Source organism: Hemiscyllium ocellatum, chromosome 2 (genome assembly GCF_020745735.1).
Source record: "Hemiscyllium ocellatum isolate sHemOce1 chromosome 2, sHemOce1.pat.X.cur, whole genome shotgun sequence".
NCBI lineage: Eukaryota > Metazoa > Chordata > Chondrichthyes > Orectolobiformes > Hemiscylliidae > Hemiscyllium > Hemiscyllium ocellatum.
This window is the reverse complement of record NC_083402.1, coordinates 15,772,500-15,800,136: the sequence shown is the minus strand read 5'-3', so window position 1 is coordinate 15,800,136 and position 27,637 is coordinate 15,772,500.

Genomic DNA, 27,637 nt, shown 5'->3' with positions numbered 1-27,637 from the left:
GGTCATTTATAATTACATCCCCAGTTGCCGTTGAGAAGGGGTTGGTGAACTCTTTTCTTGTATTGCTGCAGTCCACGCACTGCAGATACATTCACAATGCTATTCAGGAGGGAATTCCAGGTGTTTGGTCCAACGATATTGAAGGTGCACCGATGGAGCAGGGTTTCACTTCCCTATCGTCTGATTCAGATGCAAGATCTGAATCCACTGTGCCACATCTGTGTGTATGTTCAGCAAAAAAAAATTCAAAAATCCTCAGGTTTTCTGTTGTCGTAACTATGCCAAATGCAAATTCCTGATTTAAAATGCTTGCAACTCATCATACATACTCATGTAGCAGTTCTATAAAGGCATTAAATTACTGCAGAGAATGATTGGCAAATCAGTTGTGTTGTAATGCATTGTCATTCTCCTTGTATCTTTAGCTAGGGTGGCACAGTAGCTGTTATTACAGCAAAGTGTTGATAATGATTCAAGTAATATGACACGTGTCACAGCGGTTTTGCAGGTGTTTGCAGGTTGTTATTGGAGGAATAAATGCACCAACCCATTTATTAAAGCTATAAATACTTCCAAATACTTCATGTGCTTCGCATCACCAAACATTTATTAAGCTGCAGATTAAAGTGGGACTCCTCTGTAACGAAGAGAAGGGAGAGACTGAGGAATGGTCTGATCCAGGTCTTTAAGGTAATGAAGAGGTTTCAAACCTAAAGAGAATGTTCCATTCACATATTAGAGGTTATACACGCAGTGGATTAGGCCTGAAAATGTGGTGGACACATGCTCAAGTGAGGCTTTGAAGAGGAGCAATAGGATTTTTTGTTGATAATAATAGGGTGCAGGGATAGGGAGAAAAGTCAGGAGGTTCACACTTGATAATACTGCCAGCCTAGACAATAGAGTCAGAGCTTGCTCAGTGAGCCAACTGACCTCCTTCAGCACCATAATAATTCTGTGAGTTTGGAATGCTGTGATATTAGACATCTAGAATGGTCATTTAAGGTGAGAGAGGAAAGATTTAAAAGGGATGCAAGGGGAATCTTTTTTCTCGCAGAGGGTGGTGTGTGCAATGAATGAGCTGTCAGAGAAAGTGCTGGAGGCTGGTACAATTGCAACATTTCAAAGGCACCTGGATGGGTAAATGAACAGGAAGGGTTTAGAGGGATATGGGCCAAATGTCGGCAAACGGGACTAGATTAATTCAGGATATCTGGTCGGCGTGGATGAGTTGGACCAAAGGGTCTCTTTCTGTGCTGTACAGCTCTCTGCCCAGTTATAAACTTGGCCTGTTTTACCCAGGAAGTGGTTAGAATTGAAGGCAAAGGTGAGTGAATATCAGAGATGGGCTTGAGCAAAAACACAAGACATATATGCAAAAGAAAGGAACAAATGACGGAGGCTTTGAAGAGGAGCAATAGGAGCAATAGATAGAATGGGAAGCATTTCCATGGAACACCAGCCCAATCTAGCTGGGCAAAATGGCATTCTTTTTTGGAATTCTGCAAAATGAATGTGAAATGAAGTGTTGACCTGATGTGACCCAAGATAAAACAAGCCTCCAGCTGCTCTGCGAGTTCTTCCATCCGCCATCGCATTATTTTACATCTGTTTGAACATTGTGAACTCATACATCAATATGAATTACATTTTAAATCAATTCAAAGGCACTTTCATCATAATTCTGTGGATATATAACAACCTGGCACAATGATTCAGTGGTTAGCATTGCTGCCTGACAGCGCCAGCGACCCTGGTTCAATTCCAAACTTGGGTGACTGCATGCGTGCACATTATCATCGTGCCTGTGTGGGTTTCCTCTCGCAGTCTAATGATGTGCAGGTTAGGTGGATTAGCCATGCAAAATTACCCATAGTGTCCAGGGATGTACAGTTCAAGTGGAATGGCCATTGGTAATGCTGGATTACAAGGGTAGGGTGTGGTGGGGTGTCTGGGTGAGATAATCAATGTGGACGTGATGGATTGAATGGCCTGCTTCCATACTGTAGGGATTCTATAATAAACAGATGTTCACATTGATAATACAAAATAGCTTGTTTCAACAGCTTCCTCTCGCTCATTTGAAGGAAACAGTGCACAAAGCAGAAGAGAAGATCAAGAATCAAGAAGGAGTGCCACTCTTCAATGTCCTCAGGGCAGCAGAGGTGCAGGTTCCTTTGGGGATTGTTGGATCAGTATGAGCCAGCACTATCAGAGGCTGTCCATGTATTACTTCTGAACCCTCTTTCACCTCAATGAAGATAGAGCAAATTGCAAGATATCAAACTCTTGTTTTCCCTGAGACCCGCTACCTGCAAATGTGTAAGTTTCATCATATGTCATGTCCCCTTTCTCTTCCCTGTACACCCAATAGATCCTACAGCTCCTGCAAAAGACAACAGATGGGCGTTGGCATGGAAACTGTCTGAGCAAACCACTGGAAAGGGCTGGGCAATGAGTAGAATCCTTGTTGCTCTTCTCCTTGAAGTTGTATTCCTACACCTGCTCCTTCTTCACTGTCTCCTCACTTTCAGTCTCTACACAGATAGGTTTCTCTTTAAGGTGAGTTTGTGAAATACAAGCATATACGATACATGCACGAGCATTCTGGCCTCTCGCACCTCCCTAAATTCCCTCATCCCACCTGCATGACTCCCTCTCTTCATGAGTCCAAAAGTATGGTGCTGGAAAAGCACAGTATGTCAGGCAGCATCTGAGGAACAGGAGAGTCGACGTTTTGGGCATAATCCCTTCGTTGCTTCTACTGGTCTTTGGACACTGCCTGACTGACTGCACTTTTCCGGCGCTACATGTTTCAACTGACTCTCCAGAATCTACAGTTCCTTCCTCTCTTCATGAGCCTTCTCTTCTCTTTTAAGATGATCGTTAAAACCTGCCTCATTAGCCACCTTTCTGGTCATCCCTCTTAATATTTTGTTAAATGACTCAGCATCTAATTCTGCTGAATGATGGTCCTGTGGAACTCTGGGAATTGTTTTACTCATTTGAAGGCTATCCACAAATTGATGTTGTTGTTGTTGTGGCCTGGAGTAGCTTTCAGATGAGCCTGATTAAGTGAGCAGTGACTATCTGTTCAGTGATGCAGGAATATCTCTTTCCACTGTTGTATGATGTTGGCTAATGATCTGCTGTCACAGTAGCAACATGTGTTCAGTAGAAGAGACCTATGTCATTGGCACTGGATACGGATGCCTGGTGTTCACATTAATTTCAGAATCATAAATATCCTCATCTAAACCCAGTAAATGTTCCTCTCTCCACAGATGCTGCCTTTGACCTGCAAGCTGCTTCCTAGATTTTTCATATTAACCTTCCAGCATCCATAGTATTTGCTTCCGGCAATTACAAGGATAATGTTCCTTTATCTTGTATCATGGACAGCTTCTTTCGTAAAAAAATAGGGAAAGGCCTCACATGAAACCTAAGTCAAATTAAAAAGTAAACCTGAAATTCTAAGGTAAATTGAGTGAATCGCTGTGTTGTGGGTACAGGTGCTGTTTTAGGGGCGACATGGTGGTTCAGTGGTTAGAACTGCTGCCTCATGGTGTAAGGGACCTGGGTTCAATTTCTGCCTCTGGTGACTGCCTGTGTGGAGTTTGCACATTTTCCCTGTGTCTGCGTGGGTTTCCTCCGGGTGCTCCGGTTTCCTCCCACAGTCCAAAGATGTGCAGGTTAGGTGAGTTGGCCATGCTAAATTGCTCAGGGTGTAAAGTGCATTAGTTAGAGGGAAATGGGTCTGGGTGGGTTACTCTTCGGACTTTTTAGGCCGAATGGCCTGTTTCCACACTGTAGGGAATCTAATCTACACCCCATCATCTGTGGGTCAACAAAAGACTAAACACACCAGCTTTTATAGATGGGATTGTCAATGAGCATATGTTCTCAACACTACTAACCACCGCACCCCGCCCCCCAATTCAATTAATTTGCAGTGCATTGTACATTTTCACATAATCTAGGTCCTCCATGTAATCTTATTTATGCATGCGCAGGATGTGGGTGCCGCTGGCTGGGTCAACATTTATTACCCATCCCACAGTTAAGATCAAACACATTGCTGTGGGTCTGGAGTTACATGTCAGCCAGAAAAGGGAAGGATCCAGTTTCCTTCCCAAGACGGGATCCGAATGGTTTTTTCCAACAATTATTTCATGGTCATTAGTTCCAGATTTTTATTGAATTCAAATGCCACCATTTGCCTTGATGACGTTCCAACACAGATGCCCAGAGTATTACCTGGATTGCTGGATTAATTGCCTAGCAACGATATGACAAAGCTAACACCTGCCTTCATGTAATGTGATGTAGAGTCAGAGACAAGGAAGGAGATATAGTATATGGGATTACTTTGAGATTGGCAAATATGACGCAGGAAATAATGCAACATCGAATGACAGAATCAAGATCTTGTGCCAAGCCAAGGTCTCAGTGGGATGTAGTAACTATCAATTGTGCTTGTAAATAACGACCTATAAATAATTGTTTCCAGCCTCACTTTCATAGACTTTAGAGACTTACTTTGGCAATGTGTTGAGACTAAGAATAGTTGAAAGCAATAACACTTGGACATGCATATGGTCACAGAAATTTGAGGGTGCATACATGAGGAGCAATGGTCAGCACAACATCGTGGGCTGAAGGGCCTGTTCTGTGCTGTACTGTTCTATGTTCTAATATGCATGGGAGTTATCCCTTGTGTCCGAGTCCATGTCTATCCAGCAATCAAAATGGCAAAATTAAAGTATTTGGTGGGAGCTTGTTGTAAGTCAATTGCTGTATTTCACACAACACAGTGATGACATTTCAAAAAATATCTCATTGGCTGGGGAGGATTTGTGGCTATAAATGGTGCTATATAAATGCAAATCTTTTTTCTCTTTTCTTTGTTGGGGAATAAGAGTTAGGAATGGAGAATGAACATTTGGAAATGGTAGAATCTTGCAATATTTTATTTTAATTTGTTCACAAGCTGTGGGGATCATTGGCTGGGTTAGCAATTGTTGCCCAACCCTAATTGTGCAGAGAATTGCTAAGAGTCAAAAAAAAGGCAAAATGATGTGGATGCTGGAAATCTTCAGACTGAAGAAGAGTCATATTAGACTTGAAAGGTGAACACTGCTTTTCTCTCTCCACAGATGCTGTCAAACCTGCTGAGTTTCTTCAAAAAGGTTCTGTGCTTATTAAACATGAGAGTCAACCGCATTACTGTGGATCTAGAAGCACATATAGGCCAGGGAGGAGAGGGTGGAGTGGATAGGTGGAAAAGGAGCTAGGCAAGTCGGACAAGTCCGGACAAGTCATGGGGACAGTGCTGAACTGGAAGTTTGAAACTAGGATGAGGTGGGGGAAGGGGAAATGAGGAAACTGGTGAAGTCCACATTGATGCCCTGGGGTTGAAGTGTTCCGAGGCGAAAGATGAGGCGTTCTTCCTCCAGGCGTCTGGTGGTGAGGGAGCGGCGGTGAAGGAGGCCCAGGACCTCCATGTCCTCAGCAGAGTGGGAGGGGGAGTTGAAATGATGGGCCACGGGGCGGTGTGGTTGATTGGTGTGGGTGTCTTGGAGATGTTCCCTAAAGTGCTCTGCTAGGAGGTGCCCAGTCTCCCCAATGTAGCGGAGACCACATCGGGAGCAACGGATGCAATAAATGATATTAGTGGATGTGCAGGTAAAACTTTGATGGATGTGGAAGGCTCCTTGAGGGTCTTGGATAGAGGATGAGGTAGGAGGTGTGGGCACAGGTTTTACAGTTCCTGCGGTGGCAGGGGAAGGTGCCAGGATGGGAGGGTGGGTTGTAGGGGGACGTGGATCTGACCAGGTAGTCACGGAGGGAACGGTCTTTGCAGAAGGCGGAAAGGGGTGGGGAGGGAAATATATCCCTGGTGGTGGGGTCTTTTTGGAGGTGGAGGAAATGTCGGCGGATGATTTGGTTTATACGAAGGTTAGTAGGGTGGAAGGTGAGCACCAGGGGCGTTCTGTCCTTGTTACGGTTGGAGGGGTGGGGTCTGAGGGCGGAGGTGCCGGATGTGGACGAGATGCATTGGAGGGCATCTTTAACCACGTGGGAAGGGAAATTGTGGTCTCTAAAGAAGGAGGCCATCTGGTGTGTTCTGTGGTGGAACTCATCCTCCTGGGAACAGATACGGTGGAGGCGGAGGAATTGGGAATACGGGATGGCATTTTTGCAAGAGGTAGGGTGGGAAGAGGTGTAATCCAGGTAGCTGTGGGAGTCGGTGGGTTTGTAAAAAATGTCAGTGTCAAGTCGGTCGTCATTAATGGAGATGGAGAGTTCCAGGAAGGGGAGTCAGGTTTCAGAGATGGTCCAAGTAAATTTAGGGTCAGGGTGGAATGTGTTGGTGAAGTTGATGAATTGCTCAACATCCTCGTGGGAGCATGCGGTGGCACCAATGCAGTCATCAATGTCACGGAGGAAGTGTGGTCCCCATAGTGCAACAATCCCCCTACAGTTGATTCACAGCTTTGGTGTCCACGACAACAAATCTCCATGTTCTCTCGCCTATCAAATACATAACAAAGCACTGGGGACAGGAAATGCATCTGGCACATTTATTTCATGGCAGGATGGCTCAGTGGTTAGTATTGCTGCCTCACAGTGCCAGGGACCCAGGTTCAATGCCTGCTTTGGGCAACTGTCTGTATGGAGTTTGCATATCTTTCCTGTGTCTGCGTGGGTTTCCTCTGGGTGCTCCGGTTTCATACCACAGTCCAAAGATGTGCAGGGCAGGTGAATTGGCCATGCTAGATTGCTAATGGTGTTAGGTGGATTAGTCAGGGGTGTAGGGAAATGGGTCTGGGTGGGTTGCTCTTTGGATGGTCAGTTTGGACTTGTTGGGCTGAAGGGCCTTTTTCCACACTGTAGGTAATCTAATCTTCTCTTAAAGTATTGAAGCAGTTTTGGACAGGGACTAGCACATGGACTGTCATTTTAACCCTCTGCCTGAGCGCTGGAAGCCATGTATATCCGAAGGACGATGAGAGTGAGTCGCTGTGAAATTAATAGCAGCAATGCAAGCAGCTCAAGTTATAGCCAGTGAGTGTTTGGATTTTTTGAGAGAAAAATGATTGAATGTAATTTTCATAACCTGTTATTGACTCGTGCAGGCTATCATTATATTGGTGTTCTGTGCGTCGATCACGGTAATTCTTCAAAATTCATTTCTTCTCCTTGTGCTGACAGTGCCACTGCAAAGGTGGGTTCAGGTCACTAATGTAGATTGAGCCAAAGGGGAGTCAGAGAAATCGTCACCTGTTTACTGGGTCACTTCGGTCTGGTTTAAGGTTAGGACAGTATTTAACGTCGCATTAATTAGTGAAAAGAATGTTAAGAGAACAATGATTATAATTATGGTTACCTGAATGAAATCTCCAGAAATCACTTCCTTGCCTCTAGTGGGCTACAGTTTAATTAATCTATTATTCTGATGGTTGACATCCTTGTGCAGCACTAATGAGAATGCGAGAGTTGCAAATAGAATTATTATTTGCAGAGGCAATTTACATAATAATTTACTGGATCTTAAGAGCCTCTGTTCTCAGACTCAGGGTTGGATTGTGCTTTGTCTGCATTTGTTATGTTTGAAGCTATTTGCCATAGATTCTGGAAGAGATACCGGGGTAAAAGGGAAAGTTGAGGTCCTGATAGAATTGCAAGTCAGGGCAATGTAGGTCAGTGAGTCCAAGGGTGATGAGATTTGGTGCTGAGATGCAAGAGTTCTGGCTGTACAGAGAGCATCATTCAGAGGTGCCTGGACACAGGGCAACAATTGCTTGTTTCATCAGCTGGCAAGCTGAAGCAGAGGTGGAGGTGGATGGACTTTGGAGGTAATGCCATGATGTTGGAGAAGACAAGGAGTTCCATTAGCCAGCACTGATTCTGGACTCCCGTGTGTCCTCCTGGGTGGTGGAGAAAGTGACACACCCTTGCGATTTTGCTCAGACATGATCAATTAATGGAAGCTTCACCCTATAATTGAAGAAGGAAATTGTTTTTTCAAATCTAGAGTGTCATGACTCATGGGGGCTGTGGGGAGAAGTGGGAAAGTGGAAAGTCATCACAGACGTTCAAATTTTAAAAGCAGTACACAAAATCACAAGCCTACCTGATTTTTAAAGTACAGACTCAGTCTGTACTTAGCAACGATCACTAACTATTACAGGGTGGCATGTTGGCTCAGTGGTTAGCACTGCTGCCTTACAGCACCCAGGACTTGGGTTTGATTCCATCCTCAGGCAGCTGACTGTGTCGAGTTGGTATGTTCTCCCTGTGGGTTTGCTCCCACAATCCAAAGATGTGTGGGTTAGGAGAATTGGCTGTGGGAGATGCAGGGTTACAAGGTAGGGGGTCTGTGTGCGATACCTTTTGGAGGGTCAGTGTGGACTCGATAGGCAGATTGGCTTGCTTCCTCACTGTAGGGTTTCTATGATTTGCAGTCTATTAAATTCTAGGTTAAACTAATTTAAATAAACACTAATGCTGTCCATGCTTTGAACACTTCAACCAAAAATGTATTAAGAACACTTTATGTATGAAGAACACTTTACCCAAATTTTCTTGTCAGTGAGATGGACGAAGGGGCACAGAATTCAGTTTGTGATTCATATCAATTTTATTTATCAATAAAATAGTCCTTATTAAGAACATTACGTGAGCATTTTCCAAATTCCCATGTTATCTCTACTCTTTATCTAGCTGTCTCCATCTGTGAAAAGATATTATCTGCAGCATTTCATGTGTTTGAGGTGGGCCGTTGGAATCTCCCTCCTCCTAGACGTAGGTCTGTTGTGGTTCTGTTCGCCGAGCTGGGAATTTGTGTTGCAGCCATTTCGTCCCCTGTCTAGGTGACATCCTCAGTGCTTGGGAGCCTCCTGTGAAGCGCTTCTGTGATGTTTTCTTTGGCATTTATAGTGGTTTGTCTCTGCCACTTCCAGTTGTCAGTTCTAGCTGTCTGCTGCAGTGGTCGGTATATTGGATCCAGGTCAATGTATTTGTTGACAGAATCTGTGGATGAGTGCTATGCCTCTAGGAATTCCCTGGCTGTTCTCTGTTTGGCTTGTCCTATAATAGTAGCGTTGTCCCAGTGGAACTCATGTTGCTTGTCATCTGTGTGTGTGGCTACTAAGGATAGCTGGTCGTGTCGTTTCGTGGCTAGTTGGTGTTCATGGATACGGATCGTTAGCTGTCTTCCTGTTTGTCCTATGTAGTGTTTTGTGCAGTCCTTGCATGGGATTTTGTACACTACATTGGTTTTGCTCATGCTGGGTATCGGGTCCTTTGTACTGGTGAGTTGTTGTCTGAGAGTGGCTGTTGGTTTGTGTGCTGTTATGAGTCCGAGTGGTCGTAGTAGTCTGGCTGTCAGTTCAGAAATGTTCTTGATGTATGGTAGTGTGGCCAGTCCTTTGGGTTGTGGCATGTCCTCATTCCATTGTCTTTCCCTTAGGCATCTGTTGATGAAATTGCGCGGGTATCCATTTTTGGCGAATACATTGTCAAGGTGTTCTTCTTCCTCTTTTTGCAGTTCTGATGTGCTGCAGTGTGTTGTGGCCCTTTTGAACAGTGTCTTGATGCAACTTCTTTTGTGTGTGTTGGGGTGATTGCTTTCGTAGTTCAGGACTTGGTCTGTGTGAGTGGCTTTCCTGTATACCTTTGTGGTGAATTCTCCATTCGGTGTTCTCTGTACCATCACGTCTAGGAATGGGAGCTGGTTGTCCTTTTCTTCCTCTCTAGTGAATCGGATTCCTGTGAGTGTGGCATTGATGATCCGGTGTGTGTTTTCTATTTCTGTGTTTTTAATGTTTACAACGGTGTCATCTACATATCTGACCCAGAGTTTTGGTTGAATTTGCGGTAAGACTGTTTGTTCTAACCTTTGCATTACTGTTACTGCTTTGAGTCCAGAGATGGGTGAGCCCATGGGTGTGCCGTTGATTTGTTCATATTTGTGGGCGGCACGGTGGCACAGTGGTTAGCACTGCTGCCTCACAGCGCCTGGAGACCCGGGTTCAATTCCCGACTCAGGCGACTAACTGTGTGGAGTTTGCACGTTCTCCCCGTGTCTGCGTGGGTTTCCTCCGGGTGCTCCGGTTTCCTCCCACAGTCCAAAGATGTGCGGGTCAGGTGAATTGGCCAGGATAAATTGCCCGTAGTGTTAGGTAATAGGGGGTATGGGTGGGTTGCGCTTCGGCGGGTTGGTGTGGCTACTAAGGATAGCCGGTCGTGTCGTTTCGTGTCTGCTAGTAGTATGATTATGTTCTTATCATTTCTTAATGTTTTTAGTGCTTCCCTCTCCGTGGTGTTGAGGTTATGTGTTTGTCTTTTCCTTGTTATCAGGGGTACGATACTTTGTCTCACTGTTTGTTGTGTCTCTTCTGTCAGTCCATTCTTTCTGAGTGTGCATTCTAGTGCTGCTAGGAAGTTTGCTATGCAAAGTTTGTGAGAAGATTTGTAGCTTGGGTGCTCGTTGTTGTGTTCTGTTCGCCTAGCTGGGAATTTGTGTTGCAGACATTTCATCCCCTGTCTAGGTGACATCCTCAGTGCTTGGGAGCCTCCTGTGAAGCGCTTCTGTGATGTTTCCTCCGGCATTTATAGTGGTTTGTCTCTGCCGCTTCCGGTTGTCAGTCCCAGCTGTCCGCTGCAGTGACCGGTATATTGGATCCAGGTTGATGCGTTTGTTGATAGAATCTGTGGATGAATGCCATGCCTCTAGGATTTCCCTGGCTGTCTCTGTTTGGCTTGTCCTATAATAGTAGTGTTGTCCCAGTTGAACTTATGTTGCTTGTCATCCACGTGTGTGGCTACTAAGGATAGCTGGTCATGTCATTTCGTGGCTAGTTGGTGTTCATGGATGCAGATCATCAGCTGTCTTCCTGTTTGTCCTAAGTAGTGTTTTGTGTAGTCCTTGCATGAGATTTTGTACAAATCTTTTCACAAACTTTGAACATAGGTCTGGTTGTCTTCCATGAAGATGGATCTTGTAGATCACAACGGATCTCCTTGTGTCATCTTGGATTTCTTCAAGGTCTTCACCCCTAGTCTTGTGGCAAGGCTTCACTGAGAGTCTTCACTGAGGAGGTGGCTTCTGCCTTGTGCGTTTTTGTCTCCCCCACCCTGGGATTTTCAGAATGTTCTGTCATCTTTGGGCAATGAGATTATGAGTGGGGTTCAGATTGTCAAATGGGGTCACGCCAACAGCCTCCCATGCCAGGGAGGTATAACGTGCACCTCTTAAGGCAGTGACTGGATGTCAAGGTGCCAGAACATCTGATCGATACTTCTATAATACCAGCTGGTTGTAACTGGCACCCCTTGAACCATTGTGATCTCCTTCTGTGTAACTGGCAAAAATTGGCTTCTGTGTAATTCAGTTTGGCCAATTTTCTGTCAGGCCCAATTTCTCCAACTGTAGGAAAATTTAGAATGTCTCATGTTGGCTTATGTTGACTTTGCCCCACTGGAAATTAAAACTCTAAACCCCTTATAAATTCCACCTTAAACACACACAGACAGACAAACAGGAATGGAGGAAATAACACAACATCTTTGTTCGCAAGACCTATTGGGTTGGTTCTTCCTTGAGACACAGGTTGCCTGTTTCAATCATGATTGTACTCTGACTTATCCCAATCAAAGGTACAACTTGTAGTACCTGCTGAAAGGAAGATAAACTGGTTTTCTTTGGTTTTAAAGTGGCTTACTGCAGAGAACTGAGACAGAGAGTGTTTTTGGTTGCTGCAGACATGCTGGTTTCCTTACTAGCTTCTGTCTGTTTTATTCACAGCTTGAGTTTTTTTCTGCTAGTTGACAAACAATCATATAGTTGCTGACAGGAAGAGGATCTTTGTCATTGATCATTAGTCTCTTGTCCCCAAACCAATCAACTTCACTTGTAACTAGCCCCACAGTTCCAGTTCATATGTAGATCGCTGCAATTGCTGAAACTCACAGCTACCAAACAGGCTTCACAATTAATCTGTTTGCTTTCAAAACATGCAACATTTGATAAGGACTCCTTTGATAAAAAGAAATCTCACAGGGTGTATCATGTGATTAAGCTCAAAGATTATTTTGATAGGGAAGGAAAGCAAAAGAAGGCTGTGTCACTGGTTACAACAAAAAGTAAAGAACAAAATTCAGAGGCTTCTGAATTGGACATTCCTCAGCTTAGATGGACGATGAGGAAGTTCTCAAAAATTGTGATAAATTATTGATTTGCCTTCCAGAGGGAAATTGAAATGACCTGAAAGAGTTATTACTATTGCATGGGGTGGGGGGTGGAATCTATGGGTATAATGGGAAGCACGAATCTAATTAGGAAATGCTGTACCAATTATGCAACATCATTATAGACTTGACCCTTTAAAGTTGGCATAAGTTCAAAAAAAGATTAAACATATGCTCCAAGACAACATAACCAAAGTGAGTTGCAGCAACTTGAGTACCCATAGTAATGGTGTCAAAACCAGATGGTACCTAACAGTTAGGTGTAGATTATTGCAAAGTCAATGCAGTTACAAAATCTGTTTCATACCAGATTCCATATCTGGAACACTGCATTGAGTAGGTGGTAGAAGCAACTTAGATTTCTAAGTTGGACTTATTCAGAGGATACTGGTAAGTACCCTTATCTGGAAGAGCAAAGACAATTTTGGCTTTCGTAACACCAAATGGATTGTATCAATTTAAATTTGTGCCATTTGATATGAAAAATGTGCCACCCACATTTCAAAAACTAACCAATAAAGTCATTTCTGGATGACCTAATTGTGTGACATATATCGATGACCTGGTGATTTTTAGAGATACATGGAAGGAACACTTGCAGCATTTATCAGAATTATGTGATCGACTTTGGAAGGCAGGCTTAGTGAAAAAAACTGGCTAAGAGTGAATTTGTCAAAGGCCAAATCACTTTCCTGAGCCATGTTATTGGAAATGAACAGGTGGCCCCATGGAATGTTAAAGTAAAGATTATTGGGCTGTTTCCCAAATCACTGACAAAGTTTATTTTATTCTTTAAACTTTACAACTTTAAAAAGAAGGGTTTTGTGATTTACACATGAAAGAAGTGAAACAATCACTGTATTCTAACAGATGAAAGGCTTAACAGACAATCAATTTTTCAATGTATAATTTCAGTTACATCACACTGCAAATTTTTGCTATAAATTCTGTTACAATCGAGCCCTCCGCAATCACCTGATGAAGGAGCGTTGCTCCGAAAGCTAGTCGGACTAGAATCTGGTGTTGTGGGATTTTTAACTGTGTACACCCAAAGTCCAACACCGGCATCTCCAAATCATATTTTATCCTTGGTCTTTTTGAAGAGAGGTTGTAAAGACAGAGGTACTAAAGAGTCTAGTTTAACAATGAAAGGGGAGTGGCTAGTTTTCCCAGTTCAGCCTTGTCTAGTTTGTTTTTAGCTGTAGCAGACACAAGTTATGTGAGTCAAAGCTTCAGTAAAGGATACCTCTGACGTCCTCTGAAATCTCTCTGGATGTTGCTCCCTCTAATCTGTGTTTGAATTTACCTTTTTGCCAAGGGGTGTGTTTATGGGATGTTAGTATATTGGAACAGTTAATGAATAATAGTTATTGCGGTGTGTCAGTTAAGTTTTCCAATACTTAAGTTATAGTGAATTCCTAGAGAAGGATACCTCCTTCCTCAGGCAGTCAAAGTTGCCCTTGTAGAGGACCTGCCTGCTGGCTGGGCCACAAGAAATCATTGGTTACATAGGATATAGTCCATATAAGATCAATTGGACAAATGTCACAGCTTGTTGTCAAAAAGCTACACAGAGAGTCCCAGAATATGACAAATACTACCTCAAAATAATATACAGGAGTCCCAAATGTGCAGGATGAAAGGTATTTTGAACAAACCCACCTGCTCAGCTGAGATATGGGCACTAAATTGTGAGCCCTACAAGCAGGACAATTCGGAGAGTCCCTCCGAAACCCCAGGAAGACCCAAGACAAATGCCCAGGGAAGTGTTACGGCTGTGGGAAGGAAGGCCACTGGGCCAGGGAGTGCTGGCAAAGAGGGAAAAGGTAAAGTCACCCAATAAGCAACAAGGAAGAGAGGAGACCCCACAAACTGGGAGGAAAACTGATCCTCTTGAGCAGTTTAAAGAGCTAACCACCCAGTGATAGCAGGAGCTGCTGAAGATGCCAATAAACTGAGGGAGCCCACTCTGGTACCCCTCCACGCTCCCACTGATTTAATGCCAGCAGAGAGGAGAGATGGACTGTATGTGACCATGAGGGTGGGTAATCTGGACATTGAGTGCCTTTTGGACACTGTAGCAGAGTTGACTTGCCTAACCCAGAGGTATGATCCAAACACCTGCTTCATGAGACATCGAGAACAGCTTATGAAGCAGGAGCTAACAGGATCGAAATTAAAAGGACCAAAGCCGTACATATTGTATTAAACCCAGTGAGTTAGTCACCTTTACTTGGGTAGGACCTGTTAGAATGGATATCCTTACCCAACTGACTTCCTCTTTACATTCCGACTATGGACAGATAATATGGTCCATCAGAACCCTCCAAAGGGAAGAATTAAAAGACCACCCCATCTGGGCTAAAGATAAGGATGATTGAGGGTTCCTCTAAGTGGGACCCACCACTTTTAGAGGAACACCTCCACCTTGTACCAATCAGCCTGATGTCTACTGCCGGAATCCTCCCGATAATCCAGAAGTTGGAGGGAATAGAGATTTTGACAAAAACCCACAGCCACTTCAATAACCCGATGTGGCCCGGGCAAAATGCAAGTGGGGAAGGAGATGAACTTTGGATTACAGGAAAGACAACGAATGCATTGATCAAATGTTCCCACTAGTAGCCAACACCTTGACCATATTCACACCAGACCACAAGTGGTTCTCAGTCATAGATATGGCTAATGGCTTCTGGTCAGTACCGCTAGCAGCTGAAGTGCAGTCATGGTTTACCTTTACTGTATAGCAACAACATACACATGGACCTGACTCCCACAGAGATTCCACAGCAGCCCAACTATGTACTGCATGGCTTTTCAAAACCACCCTTGTCAGTTATCATTCAGTATGTGAATGATATACTGATCACTTCAGAAATGGAAAAGCTACTCAAGATAGACCTTGAGATCCATCTGCAACAGAAAGGCCATAAGGCCAGGATTGAAAAGGCTCACCTCGTCCAGAAAGAGGTTGTCTGTCTAGGACTCCCTCGGGAAAAGGTAGACCACCCAAAGTCGAACTATAACCATACAGGCTGGCAAAAAGCTGACGGCATTGCGAGAACGGGGGGGGGGGGGAGGGGGGGTCTCCTGAATCTGGGTAACTTTAACCGGTGCTGTGTGGATTCACGTAGCCAACCAGCCCAGCCCCTGACTGATATCCTGAAGGGGAAATGCCACTCAAAAGAATAAATTGCAATGATATCAGTATAGGAAGAAGCCTTCCCTTCCAAAGCCTAAAGAGAGCACATTGTTCCATACCAGCATTGGGCATCCCCGATAACGGGAATGCCTTTCCACAGGAAGGAAGGATAAATGACAGCAGTGCTGGTCCAGGATCAGTCTGGGAGCTGTGGGGTATTACTCTGGGAAATTCGAGAGTGTAGTCCTCAGGTGGAGAAGCTATTCAAGAGTGATGCAAACCGTGTGCATGGAGGTGGTAGTTACTGTGAGTCTGGTGTTGGATCAGAGGTTACTAGTTAAATGCCTGCATGCCATACACACTTGGCTGTCCGTAAACAGAGTATCCCAGGAAAATGCTGGCCAGTGGACCTGAGAGACAGCGGTCTAGAAGCCCCTAATCCACACATAGCTTGTACGAGCTGGATCAATCCAGCCATACTATTACCAGTGCCTGCAAAAGGGGAAGGAGATGACCATGATTGTGCTGGGATCTGGCAGGAATTGGAGGACAATGACCAAATGATGAATGAGTCTTTGCAAAATGCAGACCTCATCTTTTATACCAACACATCCTCTCTCATGGATAAGGGTATAAGGAAAGCTGAATGGGCTGTCACCACATTCTCACCATCCTGGCTTTAGGAAGCCTACCCTCCTGGAGCATCGGCACAGCAAGTGGAATTCCGGACTCTGGCTGAAGCCAGAAGAATAATTAAGGATCAGTCCACCAACACTTAGGTGGACTCCCGCTATGGTTTAGAGGTTGCCCATGACTTTGGCCAATTATGGAAATAGCGCAGATTCCTAACGGCTGCAGGAACTCCCATCAGAAATGGGAAAGAAGTCAAGGACTTGCTGCAGGCTCTCCCGCTTTCCATAGGAGTGGCCATATTGAAGTGCAAAGCCCATGCTAAAGATAACAAGATGGAAACTCAGGGGAATGCCGTGACAGATCAGGCAGCCACCTCCAATCACTCCTGCCAAGAGCTTCAAGCGCGTGTCTACCGATTCGCCATTGGGACCACAGATCAAAACCTCCAAACAATGCAGAATGAATATCCTCAGGAGGAGAAATGGGAAATGACACAGGGTATGCAAGGATGGAGGTTAGGGACATTGAGAATCAAATCAACCAGTCACACTCACTGCCTTGATGCCATCAATGGTACAACCGTCCAGTCATGGAGACTTTGGGGCCTGAACAGATGACAACCTGTGAGTGTGGATGTGGTTTTAAATGAAATGCCTGAGCGGTAGTGGCCTGCTGCCTCACCTGCGAGGAGAATATCCCTGGAATCAATGTGGAAGTTCCTGGACTGAATGCACCAGCGTCTCCAGGGCCATTCCAGTACTTGCACGTTGATTATTTCTTGCTCCCACACTGTCAGAGTCACTTATTATTGCGGCCACTTATACCCGGTGGGTGCGAATTGCTCCCACAGGAAAGGCCACAGCCAATCCCACGGCTAAAGTATGGACTACATACTGTTATGGACAAGGCCAGACCCCTCAAAACATTTGAGCAATGGAGCCCAAACCCTAACATTGCTAGTTTTTAAGCAGGTGTAAAGTGGGTATTCCAGGAGAGAATCAGCTGGTCAAACCACTTAATTTTAAACAAAACAGAATCGATTTATGAGATTACTGAATGAAATGCAAAGAACAGAAAACAGCAATGCTGATAACCTATCCTAACCAAAAACCCAACAGATTATCCCAGCTTAATGATGCTGTTCTAGATACTTGCAACAATCCTCCATAAACAGCCCTTGGCACAAAAGGTAAAACCAAACCCAGGTTCTTACAGGATTGAAGTCAGAGAGAGAGTGCCAGCGGGACTTGCTTCTGTGAGCTTTTCTTCACACTACTACTAAAAAAAACAAACCAGAGAAAAGCTGAGCTGGGAGGACTGGCCACTCCCCTTTCATTATATAAGTGTATTTTTTTTTAATTGAAAGCCTTCTACCTGAGGCAAAATCTGTTAGCTTTCTCAAATTGATCGTAAAACCCTTCAACCAACAGACCTTTAGGAGCCTGTGTCATTTGTGGACCTCTTTGAATAAAAACCATGGACTGCATAACCTTGTTAAAGGAGCAGCTTCGACACACCTCCCCCTTAAAAAAAGAACCAACAATGTCCAATACCGTTACAAATTGGTTCATACTCTAATACACACATAAACATTACATTGACTATAAACGTGGAAACATGCACAACTACATTCTGTTTCAGTCTGTTATACTCCTGCCTCCAAACACCTCAGTTTCTTACTCGAGTCTCAATAACACATTGGCAATCAAATGTTTTCGTCCTGTTACGTGCACAATTTTCAAATTCAACAGCTGTAAAAACAAGCTCCATCTAAATATTCTGGCAATTTTGTCCTTAAATTTCTTCACAAACTTCAATGGGTTATATTCAGTGTATGTGATTGTCTCAAAAACATTGGTAACATAAACATTGAAAGGTTGTAATGCCAACACCAAGCTCAAAGTCTCCTTCTCAACTGTTGAATATTTCTGCTGATGAATGTTCAACTTCCTGGAGAAATACTCAACAGGTCTTTCTATCTTCTTGTCAACTTCTTGCAAGAGCATTTAACGACACCCACATCACTCACATCATTGGCCACCTTTGCATAATTTGGTGTGGCTAATAGGGGGGTCGTGGTTAACACAGCTTTCAGGCTGTTCACTGAAATTGTTTGCCTTTCTTTAGTAATTCAGTGATTGGAGCAGCCACACTGCTAAAATTTGGCACCTGTACAAATTTTCAATAAAATCCACTCAATCCCAGGAATTGTAGTACTGTTCTTTTTATTAATGGTATGGAAAACTCCCCAATGACCATTGTTTTTGCGTCCTGTGGGGCCATTTGTCCACGTCCAATAACATGGCCCAGGAAGGTGAGTTGGGCTTTGGCAAATTCACTTTTAGCCAGGTTTACCACCAAGTCTGCCTTCCGAAGTCAATCAAGCAAGTCTGATAAATGTTGTAAATGTTCCTTCCATGAGTGACTAAAAATCACCAGGTCACCTATATAAACGGGTAATCCAGCAATGACCTTATTGCTTAGTCTCTGAAATGTGGCTGGCACATTTTTCATGCCAAATGGCATGACTTTAAACTGATAATTCCAATTGGCATTATGAAAGCCAAAATTGCCTTTGCTCTTTGTGACAAAGGTACCTGCCAGTGTCTTCCGAGAAAGTCCAAGTTAGAAATATAAGTTGCTTGTCTCACCTTTTCAACACAGTCTTATAAACGAGGAATCGGATATGCATGAATCTTTGTAATTTCATTGACTTTGTGATAGTCGTCTGGTTTTGGCACCATTACTATCAATGAGCCCCAGTCACTGTAACACACTTCAATTATGTCGTCTTAGAGCATGCATCCAATCTCCTTCTGAATTTTAGAGGGCTATGCCTATAAGGATGTTGCTTAATCAGAGCAGCATCTCCTATATCTACATCATACATAATTAGGTTAGTACTTCCCAGCTTATTTCCCCTAATCTCCCTATGTGATTGTAATAACTCTTTCAGGCCATTTCCATTTTCCTCTGGTAGGTAACTCAATAATTTATCCCAAACTTTGGCAACTTCTTCATTGTCCAATTTGATTTGAGAAATGCCTAATTCAGAGTCCTCTGACCTTGGTTCTTCTCCCTGTGTTGTAATTAAAAACACATTCGCCTCTTGCTTTCCTTCCCTGCCATAATAGCTTTAGAGTATATTCACATGACACACTCTGTAAGATTTCTTTCTGTCTGGAGTCCCATATCAAGTAGTTCACCTCACTCAATTTCCTTTTGAACTGATGAGGTCCACTAAACCTTGCTTTTTAAGGTTCACCTATCACTGGAAGTAACACTAATATCTTATCCCAAATAGCAAAATTATAATTTTTGATTTCTTGTTTGCTTCCTGATTCTGTGTCGGCTGTCATACTTTTAGATGCTGTCTAGCCAACTCTCCAGCTTCATTTAATCATTCCCTAAAATTTGACACATAGTCCAAATGTGTTGTCTCTGAATTCTGGCTTACCAATTTCTCCTTAATCAATTTTAACGATCCTCTCACTTCACACCAATAACTAATTCAAATGGACTGAATTTGGTCAATTCATTTGGTGCATCTCTGATCACAAAAAGTACAAACGGAATTCCCTTATCACAATCATCTGGTTTGTTTTGATTCTAAGCCTTCAACATGGTCTTTAATGGCTGCTGCCACATTTCTAGCGCTCCCTTCGGTTCTGCATGGTATGCAGTCGATGTGAATTGTTTTATTCCTAAGCTGTCCATTAACTTCCTTGAATAATTTCAATTTGAAATTGACCCTTGATCTGATTGTATCTTTATTGGTAGTTGGTATCTAGTCAAAAACCTGAGTAATCCCTCTACAATCTCTTTAACTGTGATATTGTGTAATGGGACATCCTCTGGAAATCTAGTCAACACATCCATTATTGTTAACTAATAATAATTCCCAATTTTTGCTTGAGGCAGGGGACCTACGCAATCGATTAAGACTCTTGTAAAAGGTTCCTCAAATATAAAGGAGTGAGTTTTATTACTGCCTGTGGTTTTCCAATTACCTGACATGTATGACATGTCTGTCAAAATTCAATTACATCCTTCTGCAGTCCAGTCCAGTAAAAATGTCTTCATATTTTAGCTTGTGCTTTCCTCACCCCTAAACAGCCCCCAAGTGGTAGCTCATGCATCACATGTAACACCTCCTTCTTATACAATTTGGCAATATTGGCAATACAATTTGATGATCTTCTGCCCATTTCTCATCTGCTTCAATATGTGATGGTCTCCATTTATTCTTTAAGACATAATTTTTAAGGTACTGATATTCAAGGATACATTCGGATTCCTTTTCTGTGTATGCCTTTTGATACAATTGCTTTGATTTTTCACCTTTCTGCTATAATTCAGTTAATTTATCTGAGCTAAAGATATCTGTATTGTTATCTATCTGCTTCTGCTTTGTCTCAACTATCTGATCAAACAGGGTCTCTGCTAATTTCACGTCAATTTTCTTATCTGTACTCTTTGATCCCTCCTGTTTCAACTGGTGACTTTGTGACCTCGTTACCACACAGTCTGGAAAAATCTTAGGATATGTGTCCTGCAACAGTTCAGTTGCCTGAGTTCCCACTGGCTTTTCAACCACTGTAGGCAGCACTCCTACTGATGAACTAGCTGTATATATCATTCGCAAGGTCAAATTGTATTCCTGGAGCTGAGAGTTTTTCTAGTATTCCTACCATAAATTCTCTACTCTTCACTGGGCAATCTAACATCACTTTACATAATGGTGTACTATTTGTCTCACTGTGAATTCCCATTACCGGTACCTTTTCTGGCAATAGCCCTTCAGAAGTACATATCTCCTCATCTTTCAGCATCACAGACTGAAAGGATCCTGTGTCTGTTAATATTGTAACTTTTACCTGCTGCTCCTGGCCTATGCAAATAAACTTTATCTTCACAGATATATGGTTTAAGAAGACCTGGCACTTCCTCCTTAACCAACCTCTGACCAGCTTGTACATTTTGGTGCAGCTTTCTAGCCTCCACTGTGCTTTCTGTTACCACTCCAACAACATGCTTATCCTGTCTTCCTGGTCCTTTTCCTAACCCACCAGCATTGTGGTTTCATGTGGCTTACTTTATTGTGGTGAAAACACCACAGCTTTTTAACCTCTCTGTCCCCTTCAAGAGTTTCTTTTTTGCCCTGTGGTCATTATCCTTGTGATCTTCACTGAGAGCTACCTTTCCTTTTCCACGTGAAGATTTCTCTTTTCCCCAATTTCTATCCCTCATGGATTGAAACTGATTCTGGAAGCCAAACTTTGCTTTATGGGCCAACTCACAATCATCAGCCATTCCAGCTGCTAACTTTGCTGTTTCAACCTACTGCTCTCCCACATGAGTTCTCACCACTTCAGGAAGTGAATTTTTGAACTCCTCCAAAACAATCATCTCTCTCAGAGTACCATAGGTTTGCTCTTTTTATAATGCCCTTATCCACCTCCCAAAATTACTTTGTTTGATCCTTTCCAACCCAATGTAGGTTTGACTCCTTGGATGCTGCCTAACCTGCTGTGCTTTAACCAGCAACACATTTTCAGCTGTGATCTCCAGCATCTGCAGACCTAAAATTTACCCGACTTTTTTGACCAGGGTCCCTCCTTAGATTCCTGAAACATTGTCCATAGGCTTCTGGCAGAAGCTCATATGCACTTAAGATGGCTTTCACCTCCTCATGCACCCCAGATACCTCCTCTGATAATGATGCAAATACCTCAATAGCTCCAGCTACAAGTTTTGTTTGGGTCAACAAAACCCACATGGTCATTGGCCACTGCATTTGTTTAGTCATTTGTTTCAAATGAGATGAAGAAGAGGTTTCACATCCTTCTCATCAAATTTGGGCAATGCTTGAATATATTTAAGCAGCTCCTCACCAGGTCTTCGGGTACGATGGGTTTGCTCATCCTCACTCTCTTCCTCACTCAGCTTACCTGCAGCCTTCTTCTCCATCCTTTTATGCTGACTGTCCTGTCTTAGTGCCAATTTCCGAAGTTCAAACTCTTGCTCTCTTTCTCTCTCTTCTCTTTATTGCACTTTCCTTTGCTTTTGGTTATAAATGCTTGTCTTTTGCCTCTAACACAAGCTGCTTCATTTTCAATAGAGTTTTAGCCATTTCTAAAGACTCGGCTGGAGTTTCCAGCAAATTTAAGTGCTGAGCTATTGCTGGATTTATCTCTCCTCATGGAAGGAGGCAGCTCCAACTCCAACTTGCCTGCTAACTCCAGCAGCTTGGCCTTAATCACCTTTTCAAAAAAAACCCAAGGTCACTTCTTTCATCCCCAGAAAATGCTTGGTGACTGAAAGAGCCATTGTTATCCCAAGCACTGTTTAAACCGACCGAAATCAACACCCAGAGCAAAAGACATGAACACCTACCACTCTCTGCCTTCAGGTCCAACAACTCCAATCCCAAGTTGGAACTACAGGACAAATCCCACAAAAAGCCCCCAATCTGTTATGGACCAGGCTAGACCCCCTCAAAACATTTCAAGAGGGTAGCCCAGACCCTAACTTTGTTTGCCGTTTTCAGCAGGTGTAAAGTGGGTATTCCAGGAGAGAATTAGCTGGTCAAATCACTTACTTTTAAGCAAAACATAATTTATTTACAAGATTATTAAATGAAACACAGACAACAGAAAACAGCATACTGAATAACCTTTCCTATTCGAAAACCCAACAAACTATCCCAACTAATTATGCTGTTGAAGATAGTTGCAACAACCCCCATAAATAGCCCTTGGCACAAAACGTAAAATCAAGCACAAGTTCTTACAAGATAGGCGTCAGAGAGAGAGAGTACAGTTGGGACCTGCTTCTGTGGGTCCAGCAGCCTTTCTTCACACTGCTGCTTTAAAAGAAAACAAACCATAGAAAGGCTGAGCTGGGAGAACTGGCCACTCCACTTTCAGTACACAAGTGTGCTTTGTCTTTAAACTTGAAAGCCTTCTGCCTGAGGCAGTATCTGTTACTCTTATTAAATTGGCCCTAAAACCCTTCAACCAACAGGTGTTTCAGAAACTGTGTCGTTCACGACCTCTCTGGAAAAAAAAGCAAAGACTGCGTAACCTTGTAAAGGAGCAGCTTCGTCACATACCTCGGTGGGGAATATCCAGCAGCATTGACTCAGACAAGGGAACACATTTCACGGGAACAGTGTGTCAAGAAGTTTGCTGGTTATTGAGGATTGACTGGAACTTTCACTGTTCCATTCACCCACAATCATCAGGGCAGGTGGAAAGAATGAATCAGACCCTGAAACAGTGACTGGCTAAATACCACCAGGAGGCTTTACCACTCCGTCCAACAAAACGACAAGTCTGAGTCCATTCAAAACAGTGCCAGGCAGGCCAGTGTCCTTACCCGGGACTATAGACCATTGGGAAGACTGACTCTTGTCTTATGAGTGACGCCTTACCATCTTGCTGCCAAGCACTAACCAATGCTGAAAATTCTGCTTCCACACAGGGATCAGCTGCTGGCTGGCACTGTGGCTCAGTGGTTAGCACTGCTCCCTCGCAGCACCAGGGACCCAGGTTCAATTCCCACCTTGGGTGACTGCCTGTGTGGAGTCTGCATATTCTCCCTGTGTCTGCGTGGGTTTCCTCCAGATGCTCAGGTTTCCTCCTACAATCCAAACAGATGTGCAGGTTCGGTGAATTGGCCATGCTAAATTGCCTATAATGTGTAGATTAGGTGCATTAGTCAGGGATAAATATAGGGTAGGGGAATGGGTCTGGGTGAGTCACTCTTTGGAGGGTCAGTGTGGACTTGTTGGGTCAAAGGGCCTGTTTCCACACTGTAGGGGTTCTATGGAGGACCAGCTGAAGGGAGGTCATGACATCATACCAGGCCAGTGAGTTCTTGTGAAAAAGATCCACAAGAAATCCTTAAGTGTTGCTGGTCTCCCACCAGCTGTCCAGGTCCAAGGGAAGAAATCCCAAATTCACACCTCTCACATTAAACAGGCATCGCACAATACAGAGACTGACTAACCACCATGATGTTTACTACTGTTATCTGAGCTGTGTGTGTTGTTTTCTCTTTTATAAAGTATAGTTGCCAATGAGTTTTTAAAAGTATGGATCATTCCCAACTATGGGCCTTGTCTCTGCAAGCCCCCTGCCAAATATCTGAGAGTCCCAAGTGGTGCATTTGAGTTCAGGTAAGAATTGGGTGATTCTCTTTCAAGGGTCTCAGTAGAATCAAAAGGGGGGAGGGGGTGGGTCTGGGAGATACTGTATTATGATTCTCTTTACCAGGTCACTCACAATATGTTCACTATAAAGCATTTCCATTCAGTTCAGCACAAAACCACGTTTTTATAGTACATTTTACTCATAGAAGATAAACTAAATCAAACATGCCTTCCAACACATTACTGTTTCTTTGCACCTTTCAATTCATATTGGCCCCATGCTGCAAGCAGTGCTTAAACCTGTTTCTGTATCAAAGACTACCCAGAACAAGTGTTAATGATGTAACCTCCTCATTGTAGGTGGCACCTACAATGCCAACCCCACTATCGTGTCTCCATAACTCCAAAACAATGGAAAGATTAAAATATTAATCATCCTTTAATAACTCTCTCTCGGGACCTGAATAGATTGCAGAATGTCAAACAGTTTCCTCCACTAGCATGCACCTTTTAAATGCATCTTAAATGGGGCCGCTACTCCCTTTCAGAAACTTACAGTCAAAACAGCCCTTCCATGGAACTGCATGAGTGAATGCATAAGAACTGGCTATAATAAATAAAATCTCATGAACCTGCAGTGGGAGATCAGTTTAATATCCTCCATCCTCTAATTTAGTAGGTGTGCATTTTCTCATTTATTCAGGTTATATAGGTCTAGCATTTTTACTAACTTTAAAGACAAATAGACTAGCACCTTTTAATTATGTCAGGTCAGACTGGAAAGACGTTCTAATCCATCAGGAGTAACAGCCCGCATTTAGCAAATGTTTCAACCATTTCCTGTTTCCCCAGGACAGATGTCACATAAACCTTGGTGCACAATAGATACAACCATGTAACGTCATAGTGCAAACATTTCCATGTATGTAAGAAGTGTGTTTAAATCTGCTGTTGCAAAACTGTACTTTGGATTCCATTGCCACCTCAAACTGTGCTACAGAGGATACTCAATGAAGTGGCTGTTTCCACCACTCACACATCTCAGTCATTATTGAACATGATCCACTCGGGACGGTGGCATTGGGCTGTGGGGTTTTGTTGGGAGCGAAGGAGGAGTGGGCCGGGGGTGGGGGGGAGTGGTCACTGCCGAAGGCTGACAAGGGAGAGGAGGAGGAAATTGGTGGTGACTGGGGATGGTTCAGGCCTTTGTCCCAGGAAGAAGTGAAGAGCCCTGAGACCATCCTGGTGGGGTTTGGACGTGGAAAAGGATTGCACCTCCATGGGAAAGAGGAGGCAGCTGGACCTGCAAACTGGAAATTCTGAAACTGGACTAAAGCATCAGAGGAATGACGGCTGTAAGTGGGCAGGGACAGGACCAGGGGAGAAAAGACTGAGTCAAGTCTGGAAGAGATGCGTTCTATGGGGCAGGAGCACACAGAAACATTAGCCTGTGCTAGCAGTCCTGCTTGTAGGTTTTGAGATGAGGTAGAAGTAAGGTTGGCAGGTTACCAGCTTGGAGACGGATCACCAAATTAGATTCCCTACAGTATAGAAACAAGCCCTTCAGCCAAACCCTCCAACGAGTAACTCAACCCAACCCTATACTTACCCCTGCCTAACGCACCTAACACTACAGACAATTTAGCATGGCCTATTCACCTGATGTGCACATCTTTGGATTGTGGGAGGAAACCAGAGTAACCGGAGGAAACCCACGCAGGCACAGAGAGAATGTGCAAACTCTACACAGACAGCTGCCCGAGGCCGGAATTGAACTCGGGTCCTTGGTGCTGTGAGGCAGCAGTGTTAACCACTGAGCCACCTTATGAAATGAGGCTAGTGACTATAGTTGACACAATGGCCACGATGGTGTTCAATGGTGGGGTCATGGTCCAGGGGAGATAGGAGGATATATTTCAGAGCTGGCACTCAGCCTCTGCAACGTAGAGGTTAGACCACCAGCCAACAATAACACACCCTTATCAGCAGGATTCACTGATCTCTCCCCAGATGCTTTTCCAGCAATTTTGATGTTTTGTTTCTGATTTCCAGCATCCGCAGTTCTTTCAATATCTTTTACAGAGAAGTGGATGTTTTCTCTGTGGACTTGATGAGGTTTTGCATTGGTTAGCAAGGTTAGATCACATGGAATCCAGGGAGAGCTAGCCAATCAGATACAAAATTGGTTTGAAGGTAGAAGACAGAGCGTGGTGGGGAAGGGTTGTTTTTCAGACAGGAGGCCTGTGACCAGTGGAGTACTCATTCGCCTGGTTTCATTGCTTTCCATCATTTATATACATGATTTGGTTGCAAATATAAGAGGTATGGTTAGGAAGTTTGCAGAGGACACCAAAATGGATGGTGTCGTGGGCAGTGATGAAGGCTATTTCAGAGTACAATAGGGCCTTAATTAGATGGGCCAATGGGCAGAAGTGGTTTATGGAATATAATTTCAGTAAATGTGAGGTGTAGTTTGGTAAGACAAATCAGGGCAGGACATATACAGTTAATAGTAAGGCTCTGGGAGCGTTGCTGAACCAAGAGACCTTGGAATGCAAGGGCACATTCCCTTGAAAGTGGAGTCATTTGAAGACAATGTGGTGAAAAATGTATTTGGTACACATGCCTTCATTGGTGAGTGCAATATAGGAGTTAGGATATCATGTTGCAGCTGTACATTGGTTAGGCCACTTTCAGAATATTGCATTCATTTTGGTCTCACTGCTATAGAAGAGATGTTGCAAAACTTCAAAGGGTTCATAAAATGTTTACAAGAATGTTGCTGGGACTGGAGGGTTTGAGCTTGGAGAGGGGGAATAGGGTGGGGCTATTTTCCCTGGAGCATTGGAGGCTAAGGGGTGACTTTATAGAAGTTTATAAAATCAATAGGGGCATGGATAGAGTGAATAGCCCAGATACTTTTCACATGGTAGGGGATTCCAAAACTAGAGGGCACGGGTTTAAGGTGAGAGGGAAAAAATTTGAAAAGGAGCTAAGGGGCAATGTAAAGTTTGGTGCCTGTATGGAATGAGCTGCCAAAGGATGTGGTGGAGGCTGGTACAATTCTAACATTTAAAAGGCATCTGGATGGGTATATGAATAGGAAGGGTTTGGAGGGATATGGACCAGGCGCTGGCAGGTGGGACTAGATCAGTTTAGGATATCTGTTCAAGTATGGATGAGTTGGACCTAAGGGTATTTTTCAGTGCTGTATAATTCTATGACCCTATGGCTCTTTGACCCTATGTGATGGAAGTGCTGTCTCTATGATGTTCCAGCCAGTTCCTGTGATCATGAAGGGATTATGATATATTTGAGTAAAAAGTGAGGTCTGCAGATGCTGGAGATCAGAGCTGAAAATATGTTGCTGGTTAAAGCACAGCAGGTCAGGCAGCATCCAAGGAACAGGAAATTCGACATTTCGGGCAAAAGCCCTTCATCAGGAATGAGGA